The 22,958-nt window shown below is 42.4% G+C and overlaps 1 protein-coding gene across 1 annotated transcript in view; it reads right to left on the bottom strand.

Annotated features, from left to right (window-relative positions):
• Positions 1-256: 256 nt before the first annotated feature.
• shoc2 (SHOC2 leucine rich repeat scaffold protein) overlaps positions 257-22,958 on the bottom strand; it is a 618,526-nt gene continuing 595,824 nt past the window's right edge. The window contains exon 10 of the transcript XR_013961882.1: positions 257-366. The gene's annotated coding sequence lies outside the window, so the exon portion shown is untranslated. The remainder of the gene's footprint in view (positions 367-22,958) is intronic.

Genomic DNA, 22,958 nt, shown 5'->3' with positions numbered 1-22,958 from the left:
GAAGGCGAAGGTTAAAAGTATCCCACGGGTTCTCAAAACAGGCTGTTCAGATTTGCTGCCGATTGTGACGTCATCTGCCGATTGTGACGTCATCACAAAAAAAAAATCTTTTTTTTTTTTTTTTGAAAAAAAATTTTTTTTCAATTTTTTTTTTTTTTTTCAGTTTTTCAAAAGGATTTTGGGGGGGGTGGCGCAGTTCAGGCCAAAGGTGGTACTGCAGCTGAAATGCTCTGAGAGCCATTCAAAAATGAGAGAGGCTCTCTATTCAGGAGTGGTAATTTAGCCTCAAACCTTTTGAAAAACGTTTTTAGGACATAAACAATATGACATAAATACTTTTTAAATGCATGGTGTATCACCTTTAAGCTTGATTTATACTTTTAAAAAAGGACGAGGGGATCCGAGCACTCAGAATAAAGAGGAGAGGAGCTTAAAGTTAAAACAAAGTTTATTCTATAAAACCGACGTGTTTCGACCTTGCGGTCTTCTTCAGAAAAAAAAAAGAAAAAAAAAAGATATTGTATGGTATAACATAAAGAATAGTTACCTAACAGTACAACCACCTACAAGGTAACAAAAACTAAAAGAAAAATCACACCTGTGTGAACTGAGCGGTGGTCGTGGAGGCTATACGCAACAGCACTAGTGTGTGTGTGTGTGTGTGTGTGTGTGTGTGTGTGTGTGTGTGTGTGTGTGTGTGTGTGTGTGTGTGTGTGTGTGTGTGTGTGTGTGTGTGTGTGTGTGTGTGTGTGTGTGTGTGTGTGTGTGTGTGTGTGTGTGTGTGTGTGTGTGTGTGGGTGGGTGCGAGAGAGAGTGCGTGTGTGTATAGGCCTATTGCAGTTGATGCTCAGGCTAGACTCAGCAGCACCCACTCTGGCCACCAGTGGTATTCAGGCTACATACACGGATACATACACGGATACACAGATACATACACGGATACACACATGGCCATGCTATGGAGCGGTCTACCACCGCTCAAAAAGGATTAAGAGACCATTTAGACCAGCAGTCCTCAATGTGGGGTCCAGGGACTCTCTTGGTTCCTTTTTGGGGGGGTAAAACGAAAGAAAAGAACAAAAACACTTGAAATCTATACCCTCATTTAGACCAGGAGGAGTTCGAGCGTTTAGGGAATGTATCCAAAACGTTTCACGTTGATTACGTTTTTTGAGACTCTGTCGTTGATTTATACTTTGTTGTGTGCTGGACTCCAATATATATATATATATAGCTGATCTACAAGCTCACAACGCATCGCAGCCTGTAGATCTCTCACCACACGAGGAGCAGATCAAATATTTATTTTTTTGCACCCCAAAAAAGAGACAATCAGAACAGACGAGACGGAGACACAGATCAAGAATCAATCTATTTTCAATCAGGAAAAGGTGTGTAGATCAATGAAAACGAGTAGACAGGGGACAGATGCAGAAGAACACAAACAATGTCAGAGAATAGAATAGAAGTCAAGTTAAAGATGACGGTCAAGCTGCTCAGGGAGTGAGAGCTCAACGTTTTCTCGTGGGGGGAAAAAAGCTACCTTGAGCTGTTCTTCAGATATCAGTGTCTCAAAGTGTACAGATCTCCTCTACCCTTCTCCTCCTCACGTGTGCTTTGAAGAGCCTTTGCTTGTAAGTTTACATGCAATTATGCTCGCCTGCACGCAATATTTATCGTCATTAATGTCCGCCCCCACCATGTCTCATATGCATATTAGTAAGGGGAACCTAAGAAAATCTGCAAAGTAAATCGTTACCAAGAAATGTCTTCACCAATGTGTTTCTAAAGGTGTGTAATAATATGTACTAAAAGGTTGAAATTCAACTCCCGGGGGAAACTGATTTGTGTTTGTGTCCCATTAATTTACTATATAGCCTACAGGAAAAAAATACAAAAAATAAAAAACATTCCATGGGCTTCAGATGGCCCCTACAAAACGGTGAAAAGTGATGATTCATCACTAAACCATCGTTTTGTGGGTCCCATTTTAGCCCAAGGAATGTTTTTCGTGCAAAACAAATGCTTGCAATGGATTCAGCATCATGAAAAACCCCTAGTTTGACCCCTCACAAGCTACTTAAAGCAGATTTATTTTTTGTATTTTTTTCCTGTATAGTAAATTAATGGGACACAAACACAAATCATTTTTTTTAAAAGGTTTCCCCCGGGAGTTGAATTTCAACCTTTTAGTACATATTATTACACACCTTTAGAAACACATTGGTGAATACATTTCTTGGTAACGATTTACTTCGCAGATTGGTAAAATATCTTATAAAATCCCCTTACTATATGTATATATGTTGACGTGTTTCTTTTTTGCCATTTTTTTAAATCTTTAGGTAAGTCTAAATAGTCAAATTAGCCGGTACCCCCTGCGGTCGCTACTCGACCTTAGGGAGTGTTACCACTTACTTACGTGTATATATTTTGTGGATGGCCTGTCCCCATTCTGTTTATGTTTGTTGTCTTTTTTGTTTTGTTGTTTTTTATTCACTTGGGGGACATGATCCATAATGATGATATGACTACTCTGTGTTTGCCATATGTCTGTCCATGTTGGACAAATTCAAATGAAATACAAAATATAAATCACAAATAAAATGTATTTTAGAAATAGTGCGTCTTTCACTCAATAGGGACTGCTCCCGTCGCAAGTTGGTGATGTAAAGTGTGATACAGCCTACGGGTACAGCACTATGGAATGTGCTAATAAGGAAAACAACAATACTTTTATTAGCACATCATGCATTTCATACATTCCATGGCGATAGACCACACATGGACAAATGACATAAACTTGTGACCCTATTGAGTGAAATATTAACTATTTCTAAAATAAATACATATATTATTTATATTTAAGGTGTTTAAAATTAGAACAATATAAGGCATACTGTATGAGGCTTATTAGCCAGGATCTTTATTCCTTTTAATTATGTCTGTGGGTTTTATAAATGTTTAACCCGGCGCTTGTCGAAGTGGGGTCGGGGCCTTGTTGCATGGTGGGAGGAAATATCACTGTCCCATTATCCTATCACATTGTGCTAACCATTATCTTCCTCAAACCATCTGCTTACATCTTCATCACTCTCGCTCAATTTCCTCTGTTGTTGTTGTTGTTGTTGTTGTTGTTGTTGTTGTTTTTTTGAGCGGTGGTAAACGAACCGCTCCATAGAGTGGCTGTGCGTGTGTCTGTAGCCTTTTTCCTCAGCGTTTTGCCATAGCAAGATACTGTATGTGTAGCATCATGTTTGTCTAGTGATGTCATATGTCGGATGTCTGTAGCCTTTTTCCCCAGCGTTTTGCCATAGCAAAACGTGTGTGTGTGTATCATAGCCTGTACATCCTAGACTCAAATCCTAGTCTGAAGACGTTATGCAAGCACGACCACCGCTCACTTCACATAGGGTGTGATTTTCTTTTTACTTTTGACTGGACTACATTATCCACTACACCAGTAAGACGCCGAAGGGCGAAAAGCGACCTCGCACTAAAGGGCGAGGTCGCCCTAAACTGCTTTGAGTATCTGACATCACTAATCCCTTTTATGCCCATACAGTATATGGAGATCCTAACAGAATCCCTTTATGCCCATACTGTATATGGAGATCCTAACAGAATCCCTTTATGCCCATACTGTATATGGAGATCCTAACAGAATCCCTTTATGCCCATACTGTATATGGAGATCCTAACAGAATCCCTTTATGCCCATACTGTATATGGAGATCCTAACAGAATCCCTTTATGCCCATACTGTATATGGAGATCCTAACAGAATCCCTTTATGCCCATACTGTATATGGAGATCCTAACAGAATCCCTTTATGCCCATACTGTATATGGAGATCCCGCAATTATACAAGCTTATAATGTGCCACTATGTGTAACCTAGCTGTGAGCTAGCTTATCTACTATTCTCACTATTGAACTTTGTAATCTGTACTGTTTAATACTTAAGTAATTTATTTACTTTAGAATGGTCAAGTATATTTCAAGCAATTATTCTAGCACTTTAACTGAAGTACAAATTTGACTGAGCAACTTTGACTAGGAGTATCTGCTTCTCCTTAATTCCCAAATGACCACATCCCATAGTCACCCAATTTAGTGCAGCAGGGGGTTATGGCTCAGTCTTGTCCACAACCGGGTGTTGACTTGCACACCCGTTGTTTCTTGGCCAAAGACGTTTGCACAAGCACCGTCCTACGCTATTACTGTTCATAAGCTATTACATCACCAAGTGGCACAGTAAATGAAGCCATGATTCATCTCTTCCAATCTTCCAGAAATTAGTCTTATGGAAATGCATTACTGTACAATAATACAATGCAGCACTGGCTGAATTCCTCTGTTGCCTCCAGCTATTCCATTTTGGCCATAGCTTAATGAAAGATAAACGCTAATATACTATTAAATGCTTGTTAGGGACAAAGCAGTGGCAATGAAGAAAAAGGAGTTGCAGATGAAAATGGGAAGATAGTTCAATGACACACAAGGGAACAATATATTATGGTGGCTTGGCCAATCCAAAATCACGACACACCAACAAGATCAGTGCCAACTACAGATAAATACTAGTAAGACGCCCCAGGGCGACATGTGACCTGGCCCTTAGGGCGAAGTCGCACAATTCTTGGCCATCTGACCAGTGATGTATATTGGACCAGTGTGGGAGGAGTAGAACGTTTATCTGGAAAGATGGAAGGAATAGCGTCAGACAAGTAGCCTACTATAGTGTGGTTGCCCTGTGAGGACAACCACACTAATTACTTGCACTGGCAGAGTGCCAACTTGCTCACCCACATACAGTACATACAGACAGCACTGAACAGCACCGATCACCGCACTTGTGTGCTCTGCTGGCGCACAAGTAGGCCATACATGGCTACATGCACAAGACGCACGTTGGCACCTTGACAGAGTGCAGTCTAATCAGATGGGCATAAACGGGCAAACTTGAGGATTGGTGAGCTTCATATGACATTTCGGCCAACCAGACTATTAAAACACACCGGGTGCCCAGGATTATTCAACAATCAATCAGCAGGTGCCATGGAAACCTGCCATTTTAGCTTGCTTTGAAGGGGTGGTAAAAGTAATCCTAGTAAATGTAATCTGAGTATGTCCTGTTTATTTTCACGATAGTATTTTCTTTCACTCAGGACAGAATAATGACAATCGCGGGCCACATTTCTTTTGTAACAGCCGGTAGAGAAGGCTGCGTTTTAAGCATGAAGGTGATTTAAAAGCTAGATTAGGAGAAAAATGCACATTTGTGCAGCAGCGTTACACTGATGTGAATGAGACCGGACTTCCCAGTCACGTGATCTCGCACTGCATTTCGGGAAATGGAGTGTTTTTCTTCACCACGGTAGCTTTGTACAGTAGCTACAGAATAATATAGTTTACTGTACAATGCATCGAACGCGTCATGGTCAAAGTGTTTGACGCGTTGGCACACCTTGGACATCCAATGAGTTAATGGGCCAATCTCCATTATTGGTCAAGTTTCTTATGACATAACATCGAAGCGAAGGGGGCACAAACCCCTAGTAAAATAAAAAAAAATCACACCCAATGTGAAGTGAGAGGTGGTCGTGCTTGCATAACATGTTCAGACTAGGATTTAAGTCTGGGATGTACAGGCTATGCTACACACACACATTTTGCTATGGCAAAACGCTGTGGAAGAAGGCTACAGACATACGACATATGACATCACTAGACAAACATGATGCTACGCACACACATTTTACTATAGCAAAAAGCTGAGGAAAAAGGCTACGGACACACGCACAGCCACTTATAGGAGCGGTTTGCACGGCTCAATAACTAGAAACTAGTTATTGAGCCACAACTAGTGTGGTTGCCGACGTGACTATTTTCTGCAACAAGCTAACTGTCATGTGAAGCTCGACAAATACTCGAGCAGCACCACTCCCAAATGTCTCCATGAGTTTCCTATAACCTATTGATTCAAGGTAAAAACCCATTCACAAACTAGAAATACTGTTCCTACGAAACAGTGTGGGGGCTCGCTCGTAAAGGAATTTGAGTCCATGATGTCCCCTAACGTGATTCTGCAGCGTGCTAACTGTCATGTGAAGCTCAACCAATACTCCTGCTAACACCACTCCCAGATGTTTTTCCAATTGCACCTCATTGGCTAAGGGCCTTGCCTTTATACTGTCAGGCGGAACTTGATAAATAAATAAATAAATAATGAAGATAACGGTGTATCTAAAATAAAGTTTCCCCAGGACTACAGTGTGTTGCCCTGTCGGGCAACCACATTAACAAGAAATGACACAGTCCTTATACAGTACCCCAGCTTGCACCTTGACGACATCACACAGCCAGCCAATGAGAAAATAAGGCAAAATTATGTAACATGATGTAAGAAATGACAAAAGTCATTATATGTCAGGTCGCACTTGCCATTCATTGGCTGGCCCCAATAAGGAGTAATGCAAAATCTCCTGAATATTTACCAACTATGGCTATGGGGCCAGCCAATGAGGTGAAAGTAACACAAAATGACGAAATGAAACCGCTTATCCGGAGTCAGGTCGCGGGGGCAGGACTGCACAATCCATTGTTTCCCTGCTGAGAACCATGGCCTCAGATTTGGAGATGATCCTCATTCCAGCCGCCGCACACTCGGCTGCGAACGGATCCAATGAGAGTTGAAGGTCCCGGACCGATGGTGCCATCAGGAAAAACGTCAATCAAATAATTCACTGCATATGGAGCTTGTGTGCAACCTGATGGTGCCATCGGGACCACATCATCCGCAAAGAAAGGTATTTATCCCCTCCCTTGCTCTGGCCTGCTCTGGCCGAAAGTTCTCTGACCGTATATTCCTTGTCCTCATTTTGGATCTTCCACATGACCATACACATTTTACCTTCCGTACCTATCCCAACGGTCATGCAGATGATACTTTCTGATGTCCTCAGCATGGTAGTTTGCTGTCTGGGAAAGTTGCTTTAGTTCTTTCTGGAGACAATGGAATTTCTCCTTCAGCTGTTTATTCTCCTCTGTAACGAGAGTTGCCTTAGTGTGCTCCATGTTATAAATATCTTTAAGGGAGGTGATCTCTCGTGCAAGTTCTTGTGTCTCACTCTGCCATTTCTTCTTATCCATGTTCCAATTAAGATCTTTGATTATCAGTTCTACCTGAATGACATCAAGTTGGTTCTGGAGGTGCTCATTTCTCTCAGCCAAAGCCTCCTTTTCTCTAGCCCGTCCCCGTCTCTCCTCCTCCCAGTTATCCTTCTCCTGGCTCCAACGAGACTCTTTGTTTCTCACTATTTCCTGGGTGCGGTGCATTTGGTTCTGGAGTTGCCCAATCTTCTCAGCCAAAGCAGAAGTGCCTCTAGCTTGTCCTTTTCTCTCCCCCTCCCTACTCTGGAGTTGTTGCCCATTCTCCCAAGCCAAATCCTCTGTGTCTCTTGCTTGTCCCAGTCTGAATGAATGAATATCTGTGATCTTCTGATCTCTCTGAATGTGATCCAGTTTCCTCCGGAGTTGCCCATTCTTATCAGACAATGCCTCAATTTCTATGGCTTGTCTCTGTCTCTCAGCCCCCCATTTCTCCTTCTCCATGCACCAATATGTATCTTTGTTTCTCATGTCTTCCTGGATGTGGTCCAGTTGGTTCTGGAGTTGCCCATCAGCCAAAGTCTCAACTTCTCTAGCTTGTACCAATTGTACCAATATGTACCAATCAATGGATCTCAGTTCTTTTTGGATGATGTCCAGTTCGTTCTGGAGTTGTTCATTTTTTCTGGATTGTTCTTGTTTCTCCTCTTATTTATCCTTCTCTGCGCACCAACAGCAATGTTAGGTTCTTAATTCGTCCTCGATGAGGTCGAGTTGGTCCTGGAGTTCACAATTCTCCACTGTCAAAGACGTATTTTCTCTAGCTAGTTAAGCATAGAAATGTCGTCAGTATGACACCATATCAGTTACATAGCCTTGAATGGACTTACACAATGTATAATTTGTAGGACATTTTGGCAGGAAATTCAGTGGACTTTTTTCTGTAAACCCCAAAGTCCTTTGAGTTCAATGGACTTTTTCTGTAACATTTTCTGTAATCATAAAACCCCAGGTTTTGTGATTACTTTCAATACTGTTTTGTTCAAAGTTTCCTCTCTTATCTGTCTTCCTTTGCGGCATGTTGTCTTTGTCTTGTTCCATCTTTCTCTATCTCCCTTTTTGAGCGGTGGTAAAGCGCTCCATAGAGTGGCTGTGCGTGTGTCTGTAGCCTTTTTCCTCAGCGTTTTTCCATAGCAAGATGTGTGTGTGTAGCATGGCCGCTCCATAGAGTGGCTGTGCGTGTGTCTGTAGCCTTTTTCCTCAGCATTTTGCCATAGAAAAATGTGTGTGTAGCATGGCCTGTACATCCTAGACTTAAATCCTAGTCTGAAGATGTTATGCACGACCACCGCTCACTTCACATTGGGTGTGATTTTTATTTACTTTGGGCATATGGCGTATTTGTCATGTGCATCTTGACCAATCCTCAAGCTTAAACCTCACCAAACGTAGTGGATAGTTCCGGACGGACAGACGTACAGACAGACATTCGGCCGATTAATAGTTAGATATAATAAAGTAACATACTTCCACGTGTTTATGTAAGTGACTGTGTCAGTCTATCAATACTGTACATTGATAGATTTCCACAGAAGAAAAAACATGCTTGTTAAGTGGTCAGAGCTGTTTTGGGACATCGGAGATGTCACCATATTAATAGCTTATTAACAATTTTGCTGCCATTTTAAACATAGCTGTAGTAAGCAGCTGCCAAATTGTCCTTACCTTTTAATGTGGGCACGCGCACGCATCATGCACAATCTGTGAGCGACTCATCTAGTAGATGTGTAGACTCGGTGAAAGCTTTCGAATAAAAAAAAACCATTGAAATAGACATATCCGTTGCCACGCTGTATCCCTGCTTATCCACCAGTGTTTACATGAAAAAACATTGAAAAAAGCCAGCAGTGCGCTATGGTAACACGTGGACACGTTCGCGCACAAAACGCACGATGTGTGCGGGGATCATAATCCAGGCGTGTAGAGACTGGATCAAAGTTTCCAATTGATTGATTGATTGAAGAATTTATTAGAAGTTTGCAATAGAAAAAAGTACAGTTTCATGACAGTACAAATCACTGGTACAAGGTCAACTAAAAGGAGATCCTAGAAAGCCGAGGCTTATTTCCACAGGAACCACACTTTAAGTATCTCATATAACATTGAAAGACAGACGGATAGAACATAGTACTTTATCTAGGATAATATCAGTTTCAAAAGCATAACATCAAATACAAAAAAGAGAAAAGGGGGGGCGGGGAGCATGGGGGCTTAGTCTATTTACAAGTCACGGGTAGCAGCTGTCTGAAGGTGACTTTTCATACCAATTTTGAAGGAGGCTAGGGATTTGCTCTCCTTTAGGGCTTGTGGAAGGGCGTTCCACATGTTGATGGTGTAGCAGGAGAACGAGTTAGAGCCTTGTTTAGTGTTAAATCTACGTTGATGATGATTAGTGGAGCTGCCTCTGGTGTTGTGATTGTGAACATCCTTGACCTTTAAGAAGTAGTTTGTCAGGTACATGGGAATCTTGGAGGTGTAGTGTATCTTGTACACCAGGCCCATTGCAAGATGCTGTACTCTGTCAGCAACTTTGAGCCATCCCACGCTTTCGTGGTGATGATCGGTAAGGTGGGTCTGAGGATGGAGACCAAGCACAACCCTAATTAGTTTGCTTTGGGCTGTTTGGAGCTTTAACTTTAAGGCAGCTGGGGCGTCGCGATACCAGACAAGGACTCCGTAATCAATGAGGGGCCCAATAAGAGCACCTCCTAGTGTCTTTGGGGATTTAATATTGATCAGCGGGGCAACCCTTTGCAAGAAGCGAATTCGTTGGTTGACTTTATTGATTACCTTGGTGGTCATTTTTTCACTGGATAGGTTAGCCTCCAGGATGCAACCCAGGTAGCAGATGTAGTTTTTTTCTTTCTATCACAGTGTCACCTACTTTAATTGTGAAGTTCTCAACTAGGCTAAGTTTCTGACTAGATCCAAAGAGGATACATTCAGTTTTGCCTAGGTGAATTGAGAGTCTGTTGTCATTGAGCCAGGTGCAGATCTTATTAAGTTTACAGTCCCTTAGCCTTTTCAACCTGCGATATGTCTCTGCCTGAGACTAGGAGAGCCGAGTCGTCCGCGAACAGAAACAGATTGCAGTCACAAGCAGATGACATGTCGTTTACGTATATTAAGAACAACAGTGGTCCTAGTATACTCCCTTGAGGTACTCCACAGTTTACTGGGAGGGGGGGGGACAGGGTTCCGTTGACTTCCACCATCTGTTCCCTCCCCACCAAGTAAGAGTGCATCCATCTCACTGCTGTGCTATCAAGACCAATAGCTTTGAGCTTTTCAATCAGAATAGAATGATCGACGGTGTCAAATGCCTTCTGGAGGTCCAGCATGACCATGCCGCAATATTTGCCATCGTGAATTTCACGTTTGATGTAATCATTCAAATAGATGAGGCATGTATCTGTGGAATGGGACTCTCTGAAGCCAGACTGGAACTTGTAGATCAGTTTATTCTCTTCAGACGCAAAAATCGGATTGAAAAACAAGCTTTCCATCGCCGAGTAGCTTCGCGGCCAGTTACAATGTAAACCAATGGAGGGGGGACTATGGCCCAGGCTCAGACCGGATACGGAAAGCTAGATCCCGTCCAAACGGGAAATACGACCGGATACAGTTAGGGGGCGGGCCTAAAGTCTCCGAAACGGATATATACAGCGATCATACTTTTAATCGTTTCATAATGATTAAAGCTAATTACATTTCCGGGAACGACGGGCATCGCAGAGAGGTACAGCGGGAAATCCCCGGTTTCAACGGGGATCGGAGAGTATGAGTTAAGTATACCTGCAGCGTTTTAAACAGACACAATCTATTTACATTAATTACTTACATTATTTACATTAAAAAATAATACAATTGAACATTACAAAAAATCTATTAATCAAAAGATGCAGCAGACAGGAGCAAATTGTAGTTTAGTGTATATCCCATATGCAGGATGAACAGCTTCCGCCCGATTGGCAAGTCCTACATAGCATTGCAGGCACGTAATCCCATAGCCTGGAAGGACGGCGGGTCCCACCCATAGAGTTATAATAAGTATAGAGAGGACACTGGATATCCCCGCCCGTCCACTTGAGTTGCTCACCCAGCGCATGAAGCATACTTCCGCGTTTGAGACTCCTCTGAAACGTGACGTAGTGGGGCCACTGTGACGCATTTTGTGTCATAGTTTGTGTTCATGGACGCGCTGGGGCTCCAATTCATGAACGAGCACTTCCGGGATGAACGCGCGTCAATACAAAGAAGCCTAGATGCGCGTTCGTGATTAGAAGCCCCAACTGCAGTACCTCAAACGGCCACCATGTCCATTGCGCTTCAGGGCTCCCCCAGGGTTCTGGGGGCTTGGTCCCACCCAGGTTATACATTCTCAATAACATACAGTAGTTGTCAGTGACACCTGATTTGGAATCGCACATGAGTTCTGGGCGGAGCCATTTGTTTTAACATCTGTCGGCAGGTTAGTTACTCACCAGCGTTAGTTTCATTGAGGTTAGGTTTAGGGTTAGGGTTAGGCATAGTTTTACTGAGGTTAGGTAGGGTTAGGGTTAGGGTTAGGCATAGTTTTACTGAGGTTAAGGTTAGGGTTAGAGTTAGGGTTAGGTTTAGGTGGTCGCACCTCCGCGCGGTCCAAGCAAACAAAATGGAGCTCTCCCTAGCTCCAGTTCAGCCAATCAAAAGCTTCGTTGGGCGGGGTTTGCCCAGAACTCATGTGCGATTCCAACTAACGCGTCAGGGACCAATATGAAACGTGTTCAGGGATTATTGTTCTTTGGCCTGCTGGCAGCACCATGCACAGTAAATATGATGCTGATGATCAGCATAATAGTTTGAGAGATTTGTCAGATAGCCACGCATACAGACATATTTCCTGCCTTCGGTGGCAGGTCTGCTGCCTTCAACTATTTCCGGCATACGACGCCATCGTGCAACATAGGAATTGGGCTTTACAGTTTTAAAGTGTGTGCATTTATAGTACGTATGACAATATAGCCTATGGTTCAAATATTCCAAAAAGATTTCCAAATCCAGCAAACTGTGTTATGCTGTTTTTGGGTGTGGTTGACTGCAAATTAAACAAACCGGGGGTGAGTAGCAAACTAATGAGGTGAGAGGGTGTGATTTGGGATCGTTTTGCCAGGTGTCACTGTCGCTATATCACACTAATATTGAATTCCTTTCATCAGGGGTGATCGTAGTAATAAATCGTAGATGTGTGATTAAATGACGTGAAACTTTGGTCGCATTTATAGCAAACTCTCATATAATTGACCATGGCCACCAAAATTATGAGGATGATAACGAATGATGAATATTGAATGCACACCTAAAATTCATGCACGTGTAGAGGCTAACCTACTTGAACTGGACTTTGCATGTCACAGGCTTGCTCTTAGGTTTTTCCAATATACTTTATATATATATATATATATATATATATATATATATATATATCCATCGTTGTTGTCAGGTGAAAACGCCTCGCACAGATTTTTTCACTACTGTTTTCACTACTTTTGTGCGACAGCCTTGTATGATGAAACAGGGCTTTACTTTGCGAAAGAACAAACAAATTTGAAACATACATGCAAATTTGAAACTGATACGAGGTTTCCACCCGACAACGACGATATATTATATGGGAATCAATGTTTTGGAGCCTCTTGACTTTCTACAGTACATATCTAAACATAGCAGTGAATGACAAGTCAATTGATTCTTCTGTCCCTCATTAAAAGTGGAAGTAGTCTGGCACAAAGACAGAGGTGAAGCCAGCTGGCCTCGACAACTGTCTCAAAAACTTTAACACAAGAAAAAGATGATTTCCCATCATCTTTTTACAGAATACAGCATTCTAGCTCCGACTATTTCTATTGATTCCTTTTCAGCTGGTAACATTTACAACACATTGTCAATGCTAATGTCTCCTGAGAGGTCTGTTAGACTGTTACAGTGGCATCGGTAACAAATGATGTCTTCTCTATTTGGGAGCAGTTTGGGGATTCTTTCTTTTTCCCGAGGAATAACCGATTAAGACGAGGCGTCCTTATCTTTCCAGACAAGAGCCTCGCCAGCTGTGCATATGCTAAGCAGCACTTTCTTCTGGGATTCAAATAACATTGGCAGGAGGGGCCTATTGTCACAATGAAGAAGAGCGTCGCCGCTGCAGGGGACATAAATAACCTTGGGCTCTCATTGACAGCTTGTTACTCAGTCTTTATTAGTGAAAGGGCCCTATAAATCATGGCCTTGGAAATTATTAGCTCCACACATATGAGCCACTGTGCATGTCAGCCTAGCAGTGAGAGAGAGAGATGAGACTGAACTTGAATATACGTGTGTGTGTGTGTGTGTGTGTGTGTGTGTGTGTGTGTGTGTGTGTGTGTGTGTGTGTGTGTGTGTGTGTGTGTGTGTGTGTGTGTGTGTGTGTGTGTGTGTGTGTGTGTGTGTGTGTGTGTATATATTTTTTTCTTTCCCCGAACTCTTTCTCTATACACTTATACTGTATACAAGAAGACATAAACAAATGTTAATTATACATACGGTATGTATATATATCCCCTAATGAGGATTATTTCTTGGTGTGTAATAAAAATATAATTACAATTATTACAATTTACAATTTAGGCATTTAGCAGTCGCTCTTAATCCAGAGTGATTTACAATAAGCAGGTAATACATCAATACAATAAGCAAGCTTTACATCAATATATCAACATCAATACATCAAATGGATAGAAATATCAATTTGGAAAAAAAGAACGTATAGACCAAGCACCTAATCAGTACAAAACTTTATATAAAACCTAAAAATGCTATCTAGCTTTCATGTATGGTCATTGAGGGTAGGCGAGTGCTCCGGTAAGTGCTATGGGCTTAGGTGGAGTCTGAAGAGGTGAGTCTGTTGTTCTAAGTGCGAGTTTGGAGTGGGAGTTTATTCCACATGTTCCACTGGTTGGGATCCAGCAGGTTGTTCTGAGAGAGATGGAGAGAAAGCTGGTTAGAGACAACACGTTCAACGGTTTTTGAAAGAAAGGAAAGGAGTGAAACTATAGTCTGTAGTTCTTGGCGTCTGAGGAGTCTGTATGTGTACTGTATGTGTGTGTATATTAGGGCATTCACGAATAGTGATTTTTAGAATTCGAATTATTCGACCTCAAAGTATTCGAATATTCGGAATTCGACGGGTGAAATATCATATTTTTGTAATCTAATAAATCATTAAAACGCTCCTTTGCGAGCCTTAAAAACAACCAGCAATTTACGGGTTAAGCTTTGTAGGCGGGACAAAATGCGTGGTTCGTGAAATAACAGCCATCGATTGGCTGTGAGAGGTTTTCACTGGTGGATGCGGACCTCAAGCAGCAGAGAGAGAACAGACCTACAATGCACAATGCGTCGCGGATAGACGCGTTGTGAGCTTGTAGGTCTGCTATTTTTGACACGCTGCACTGTCTTACGACTGAACATAGCATAAACATGCTGATGAAACTTGCGATGAAAAACGAGTTCATTTTACTAGGAAAACTCCGAAAATAACTGTACAAGCCTATCCTATCTATGTTCAACAACAACCACATTTATAGCCTACTGTCCATCCTTTGTTCGTTACAAGCAGTGTTGTATTGTGAATTGTTTAGCCTCGGGATTCAGGCATTATAGTGATTGTTTGATGGGATGCACGCTATGTTAATGACTTCACACGCATGTCGTTAACACGCTACTTAGCAGGCCATTAATATGTACCGAGATTCATTCCAATGTTAAAGAAGGCTGGTGTGACTCGAGTCTCGACCAATACAACAGCCTTATGATGGGTTATGATTGCATGCTATAATAGTATAGAAGTAAACAGTATGTAACACAAGCTTTACAAGATCATCAATTCCACTACAATCCGTGTCGCGAAACTCTCGACCCGTTATCACAAATAAAACGCCGGACGCTTGTACCTTTATGGTTTAAAGAGGAGATACATTTGAATATGAAGCATGACATCAACGCGGTTGCGGTGAAGCGCGGTCCGAAAGAGCTACTGTAAAGAGAAGGGTGTCCTCTAAACTGGATATACTCGGCAAGAGGAACGAAACTCAGCAGCAATAAAGTAAAGTAGCCTAAAGTATTACACACTTTTGTCAGCAACAAGCATTGAGCTTGCTTGTTCTGGAGCGCTGTTGTGCTCTGGAGCGCCCCTCCCCTCCTACACTGAGTGACTGTGTCATCTATAGTGACGGGCCAGCCGTGTATGTCGGCAGTCGGCACATCAATCACATAGTCTAGCCACTACAGTGTGGTTGGATTTGACAACAATCAAACATGAATGGATTAGGAGAAATACTAACACCAGAGCTCACAGCTGCATGTCTGCTGTAGAAATATTGTCACGGCTAAAAAAAAAAAAAAAAAAAAAAAAGAAAATAATATTAAAATTAATTTCGGCGAATTTTCGAATAGTGATTACAGTAATCGAATAGTGTTTTGATATTCGAATATTCGAATATTCGAATATTCGGTGAATGCCCTAGTGTATATTGACATGTGTTTATGCATGCATATGTTACATAATGCGCATGTATTCTATACCGCACAATGGGTAGAGCAAGGCAACTGGGTTTAAGTACCACTTGCCGTCCCTGGTGGTGGTTTGAATAGTTTCTTGTCACATACAGTAGTCAAGGTTTGTCTGTGTGTTGTTATATATGTGCAGGTCTTCTTTTTTGTATTTTGTATTTCAGGCTTCTGAAATACAGCTTATGTGTTGATATTTAATAGAAAAAATAAATAAATAGGGCAGACTCCAAGGCTCTTGGTTCTACAACCTTTATTGGTTGGACTGTGAAAGGAATGAATAACCCAATTAAGCGTAGCAGTATTTATCCATTTAAAAATCTTTCAACCCTGAATAAAGGTTTCTGCCAATTATATGATTGACCCACATCTTAGTAATCATTTTGAGATTTACAGCCATGACAACCACTATCTATTCTCTTGTGTGTTGTCATTGCGACCGTAGGTCGCATTTACTACCAAAACCTCCACAGGCTGTCCGTGGGTCAGTGAGTCAGTGAGTCAGTGAGTCAGTCACACCTTTGCCCTGCTCATATCTCCACAACCGTTGCCCCCATCCAGGCCAAATTTTGCACACACACTCCTTGACTGCCAAACTACAACCTCCAAGGACCCCCGGAGCCCCAGGGACCCCCAGGTCCCTGGGGGACCCCCAGATGTAAAAAATGACCAAATGTGCAAAAATGACCAAATGCCCACCCCAACGGGGCTGCTCACGGGGGAATTCCCGGGGACCACCGACTCCTGGTGCTCCAGAACGGATGCAAAAGTGGTGGCGCCCCCAGTGGAGGACCCCCTGCCACTGCAGCGCACATAAAATGCCGTAACTCGGGCTAGGAGCGTCCGGGAGAGCCGGGGCTGGTACCTATTCGTCCGCCAAGGCAACGCGGAGACCCCACCCACATTTCTCACATGGCCCTATTCTAGCGCCACCTTCAGGCCGATTTTTAAAACACATTTTTGGACACTGCTCCTACAGTTTTTGCCCTAAAATCACGAATATCACTACACAGCATGTCTACACTCATGTCATCAACATGGATCAGGAAGATTTTGGAAAAACAAATTTTTGCCCTATTTGTGGAGATAAGCCACCTACGGTCGCTTATCTCCCGATTAGGGAGTCTTACTGGTGTTATAGGGGCCATCAATTGTTAAGAGAACAGTTACCTGTACTGTATTCAGCTCTTAAGAGAAAGTTAAGTCATGATTACTTTGCGTGTCTGTGTAGCCGCAAGGGTCCACGGACAGCTGTACATACAGGGGCCTAGCACAATCTGGTGTCTGCACACTTCCACTGTCACTGTTTGTTCTTCGGTTTCCGCGGGCAACATTATCTTTGAGCTATACTGGAAAATCCCCACCTGTTCATTTCATGAACGTTGCTCACTCAGCGCATGCACACTCCACCTGCAGCGGTGGAGAAAGTGCTCACATTTATTATTTAAGTAAGAATACTGCAATGCAGAAATACTCTGTTACAATTAAAAGTCCGGAATTCAAAATGTATTTGAGTAAAAGTACAAAAGTATCGGTATCAAAATACTACTTAAAGTGCCAAAAGTAGAAAATACTCATCATGCAGAATGTCCCATTTGAAGTTTTCAAATGTATAAAAATCCTTATATATCCTTATCCTTATAAGCTTGTGGATCGGCTATGATGGACGAACATACAGGGCTGAAGTGGGTTTGTAATAATAAAAATCTACAAAGTAACTAGCAACCAAAGTTTTCAAATAATTGTAGTGGAGTAAAATCACGCAAATCGGTACACAGTATGTCATCAACATGGATCTGTCACATTTAGCGCCACCATCAGGCTGATTTTTTCAAACACATTTTTGAACACTGCTCCTACAGATTTTGCCCTAAAATCATGCAAAGCGGTACACATTATGTCTAGAGTCATGTCATCAACATAAATCTGTCCCATTTAGCGCCACCATCAGGCAGTATTTTACATGCGACCTGGCGGTCGCTTATCTCCCGATTTCGGGAGTCTTACTGGTTTGTATGGTTTGGATACAGTTTTGTTAGAACATGTGGTTGAGAGATTTGTACTGCACTGCAGAATGCTCCAGAAGGAATATGAATTGCAGGATACACAATAAATGGGGATAGGGTCTGACTACAATCAGTATCAGTTCACAGAGCTGTACTAGGTTCACAGGTCATTGTCAGGTTCTGAATATACTGCACCACAGTTAGCTTTCCAGTATTCAAATTAACTTTTGTCTCAAAAATGTATTCTAGTCCAGTGTCAACCTTTTTTCTGCATGGGCACACTTTTCATGTCCCAAGATTCCATGGGCACACCAACATAATACGGGGTTGTAAATATTGTCACTGTCGGGAAGAAACCTTGTATCTCCAATTAAATTTGTATATGTTTCTTCGCAAAGTAACGCCCTGCTTCATCATACAAGGCTGTCGCACAACAGTAGTGAAAACAGCAGATCTACAAGCACACAACGCCTCGCAGCGGCTGTTTTCACTAGTTTAAATCATTTTTAAAATGATAAATACAATACTGACTTTCAAGCAGTTTCAAGGGGCACACTTGACCCTTCTCAGGGGCACACCAAAAAGGTCCCCAGGCACAGTGGTTGAGAAACACTGTTCTAGTCTCAGGTATAGGGCTGTCACGATTATGAAATTTTACATGATAATTAACACATCGGCTGCCCACGTGGTGTCTACAAGCCAATCTCTTTGATGTCGCTGGAGGCCCACGACGCGTTTGACGCGTTGTACAGTAAACTATACTGTACTGTAGCTACTGCACTTGGCTGCCGCGGTGATGAAACAAACTCCATTTCCCAACATGCAGCGCGCAATTACGTCACCCGGACGCGCTGTGTGTCTCGTTGACTTCCTGTCTAACGGCTGCACAAAAACGTGGTTTTCTCCTAATCTAGCTTTTAAATCACTTTCATTTCAAAACGGCAGCCTCTTCTACCTGCCATAACACAAACAATGTGGCTTAGAAATGATAAAAAACGGTCCTGACTGAAAGAAAAGATTTTCGCGAAATAAACAGGACTCCGATTACATTTACTCAGATTACTTTTCTCGCCAGTACTCTCGCCGGTAGGCAGAATGACGCGTTGCCATGGGCACCAGCAACACACACACGTCATACATTGAAATGACGTTTTGAAATGACGCCCCAGCTGCCTTAAAGCTAAAGCTCCAAACAGCCCAAAACAAACTAATTAGGGTTGTGCTTGGTCTCCCTCCTCTGACCCACCTTACCGAGCATCACCACGAAAGCGTGGGGTGGCTCAAAGTAGCTGACAGAGTACAGCATCTTGCAATGGGCCTGGTGTACAAGATACACTACACCTCCAAGATTCCCATGTACCTGACAAACTACTTCTTAAAGGTCAAGGATGTTCACGATCATAACACCAGAGGCAGCTCCACTAATCATCATCAGCGTAGATTTAACACTAAACAAGGCGCTAACTCGTTCTCCTGCTATACCATCAACATGTGGAACGCCCTTCCACAAGCCCTAAAGGAGAGCAAATCCCTAGCCTCCTTCAAAATTGGTATGAAAAGTCACCTTCAGACAGCAGCTACCCGTGACTTGTAAATAGACTAAGCCCCCATGCTCCCCCCCCCCCTTTCTCTTTGTATTCTGCCTTTTGTATTTGATGTTATGCTTTTGAAACTGATATTATCCTAGATAAAGTACTATGTTCTATCCGTCTGTCTTTCAATGTTATATGAGATACTTAAAGTGTGGTTCCTGTGGAAATAAGCCTCGGCTTTCTAGGATCTCCTTTTAGTTGACCTTGTACCAGTGATTTGTACTGTCATGAAACTGTACTTTTTTCTATTGCAAACTTCTAATAAATTCTTCAATCAATCAATCAATCAATCAATACATCCGGGCACTCGATGTGTTAATTGTCACTCAAATAATTGCGATTAACGATTTAATTGTGTTTTTTATGAAAAATAATCGCGATTATGTCAAATAATCACGATTATGTCAAATATTCGCGATTAGGCGATTATGTAATAATTGTGACTACTCAGGTGTTGCACATAAAGTACAGCCTCTGTCCAAAAAACTGCAACAAAGAGTGGAAACACCTTCCAAAATTCCAGACCACTGAGACTTGAAAGTCGTTTCCCTGCAATGTTTGGGACCTGTTTGAAAGCTTCCTGCCTCTGTCTGGATCCCCAGGGGACCTCGATGGTACCGTAGCCCTGGGCATCATCAAAGCCCTTCTGCAAATCCCTGACATGAGAATCAATGAGTGCCATATTCTAGCAGGCCATGAACCCCCGGCAATGATAGTTGCTGAAAACGTCTGCCAGCTTTACGCTGCAGGTAGTAATGAGACTCCCATCTTGTTATCCCACATAACCTGCTTTTACTTGACGGCTTATTTCCTGTACGTCACTCCTCTGCTTCCTGTCGGGGCTAAGCCGACAGTAATGCTGCTAACTAACAAGTCCTTGTGAGGATCGCTGTATTACATCTTCCTGAAATAGCAACAACTTTAACATTTTACTTTAATAATGTAGTGTGTGTTGTGCTGTGCAAAAAGAGGTGGCCTAAATTATGTATGATGTGAAATGTTCCAGAGCTCAAGTTTTCATAACTAAAAGACTTGCATTGAATATGTTGTGTAAAGATATATTTTCTTATGACTCTGCCAGGGTATGAAATGCATATTATCACCTGGAAATCATTTGTTTATCCCAAAGCCTTAAAGGAGCATCTGTTTTTCAAGAAAAAGTTGACTATAGCTCCTTTATAGCAGCATATTGAGCAAATTAGCGTTTGAACAGTGCTTGTTGGTGCTTGTTGACTCAACATTCTATGGAATGATACTTTTTCTTACTTACTGAACAGTATAATTGGTACGTAATAAATGTAATGTGTATGCAACTATAATAATAATTTAACACTAGTCCTTTGCACTAGAATCAATTACTGTCACACGTCTGTAGTGGTGCAGCAGTTAATCATACTGATTGATTCAATTGACTGGTAAAAATATTGATTTAAACACAAAAATGTACCGTAATTGTTGTGTGACACATTTGTATGAAAAAAATAGGACTTCAGTTGCTAATCAGCCTAATCGATTTAGTCAATTAAAAAAATATTCAATTTATTTTGATTTGTTGATTTTTTTTCATGATAATGAAATCTCAGTATAATCATCTCTAAGAAGATATTTGATCGTTTCTGTGCCCTGCTACACACCTGCACTTCCATGGCTTTTCAATGCTGTACAGTGGCGTCAGTTCAGAAAAGGCTAAGGTATGGCAACATGACTGGTGTCTTCGCGCGCGTGCAAGACACCGGTCATGTTGCCATACCTTAGCAACGGGCATGATACATTTATTTTAAGAAGTAGGCCTACATTATATTTTTTCCCCCCGTTTCTACGGTTTCTTGGGCTGGATATGGCAGCCTGGAACGGTTGTTCATGTGCTGATGTGCAGCTAAACTTGGCATGTTAGTAAACGTGCCACAATTAACAATAATGCATTGCATCTGTGCAGCTGACCTACGGAACCTGGGAATATACCATTTTGTCAAGATGGGGAGAATAAAAGTGTGGAGAATATAATTATAATACCTTGTTAAAGTGACGATTTTGTTAAATTTTGCATTGGTACTTATTTTACTGTAATTTAACAACATAATAACCAGAACAGATAGACAAAGAGACATTCATGGATTTATATTTAAAAGTAACTTTTATTTTTCCCCCCTGGACCCAGGGTATGGCAGCTGCATACCCCTATACAAGACATCTCAAAGAGAACACCAGCACTCACGGAAGTTTCGTTGGTCAGGGTAAGCTGCAGAGCAGCAGAAACAAACGGACACGTTTCGGCGTAAAGCCTACAGTACTTCAGCGTTGCAACAGCTGCATACCCCTGCCATACCCAATTGACGCCCCTGCTTCCATGGCTTTTCAATGCTGTACCTCGTTTCTGCCAAGCCGGGTTGACGTTCTGTCAGAATCTGCTGTGTGAGGAACTTGAACAACATCCAAGGTAAATAAAGAGGTACAGACAGCCACGCCCCTTTCGCTATCTCGCAGTTCCAACCGGCAGATTCGTCGCACCATGGGTGCCAAACTGCAGCCGGAAGTTCGGTGGAAGACTGTGGAGCAGCCTCCCAGCAGCTCACATGAACATGAACAAACACTATTTATGAAAAAGTGAGACCTTTATAACATACTCAGCTCAGGAAAATAAAAGAAGGCATGTCACACATTTTTTTGTGCTGTGTGGATTTTCGATGTGTGCACTGTGTCATTTTATAGCAGTATCTAAAGAGCAAAAAGTATGTTTCTAAACAAGCCAAGTATCGCGTGACTATCCACCGTTTCCTGTCTGGGAACCAAATCTCGCGATACTTCGGAGGCAGAAACGATTATTATTTACTGTTATTATTATTATTTCATTATGTACTGTGCACATCGAAAAGCAAGTGATTGTAAAAATACCTTTGGTATGTCTTCTTTTATATTCCTGAACAGATTAGAGATGACAAAGGTCTCGGTAGTTAATAAATAGTTTTTGTTCCAGGTTTGTTCATGAGCTGATCAAGCCGGCTCCATTCACTGACGCGACCACGGTTTTCCCAACGGCCCTGAGCGCAACGGTGGGGGTGCGGGAGTGTGGGAAGCCTATTGCCCATCGGCCCCCACCTTTGCGCTCAGGGTCACTGGGAAAACTGCGGTCGCTTCACTGACATGTATTTTATCGTACTTCCGGTGCGAGTTCTGGCACCCATGCTGAGCTCCATACGCATGCCCATGTGGTCACGTGTTTCCCTTCCTTCTTAAATAACTTCCTTGACAACATCCAGGATTCCATGTAGCGCTGTGGAAACCTGCCCAGGCCAATGAGAAGGTGGTCCCGCTGGGACTTCCTGACAGAGCAGCCAATCACTGCTCTGCTATTTAACCTGTGAACAAGACAGGAGTGTCTGATTGGACTCACCTGCAAACTATTGGTCTCATCTGACTGAGTATTGATATACTCACAGGCACAGCACACATTGCAAGGGCCGCCGATGGGGGGGGGGGGGGGGGGCAAAGGGTACTGTTGTCTCCCCTCCCGGAAAGGGGGGGCCCTGCGGTGGGGGGGGGGGGGCCCCCGTGACGGGGGGGGCCCCCGTGACGGGACTCAGGAGCAGTCTAGTTTGTGTAGGAAAGA

Source organism: Nannobrachium achirus (assembly GCF_963921795.1).
Source record: "Nannobrachium achirus genome assembly, chromosome: 3".
In the NCBI taxonomy this organism is placed as follows: domain Eukaryota; kingdom Metazoa; phylum Chordata; class Actinopteri; order Myctophiformes; family Myctophidae; genus Nannobrachium; species Nannobrachium achirus.
The sequence above is the reverse complement of the archived record's forward strand: the minus strand, read 5'-3'. Positions and strand labels throughout refer to the sequence as shown.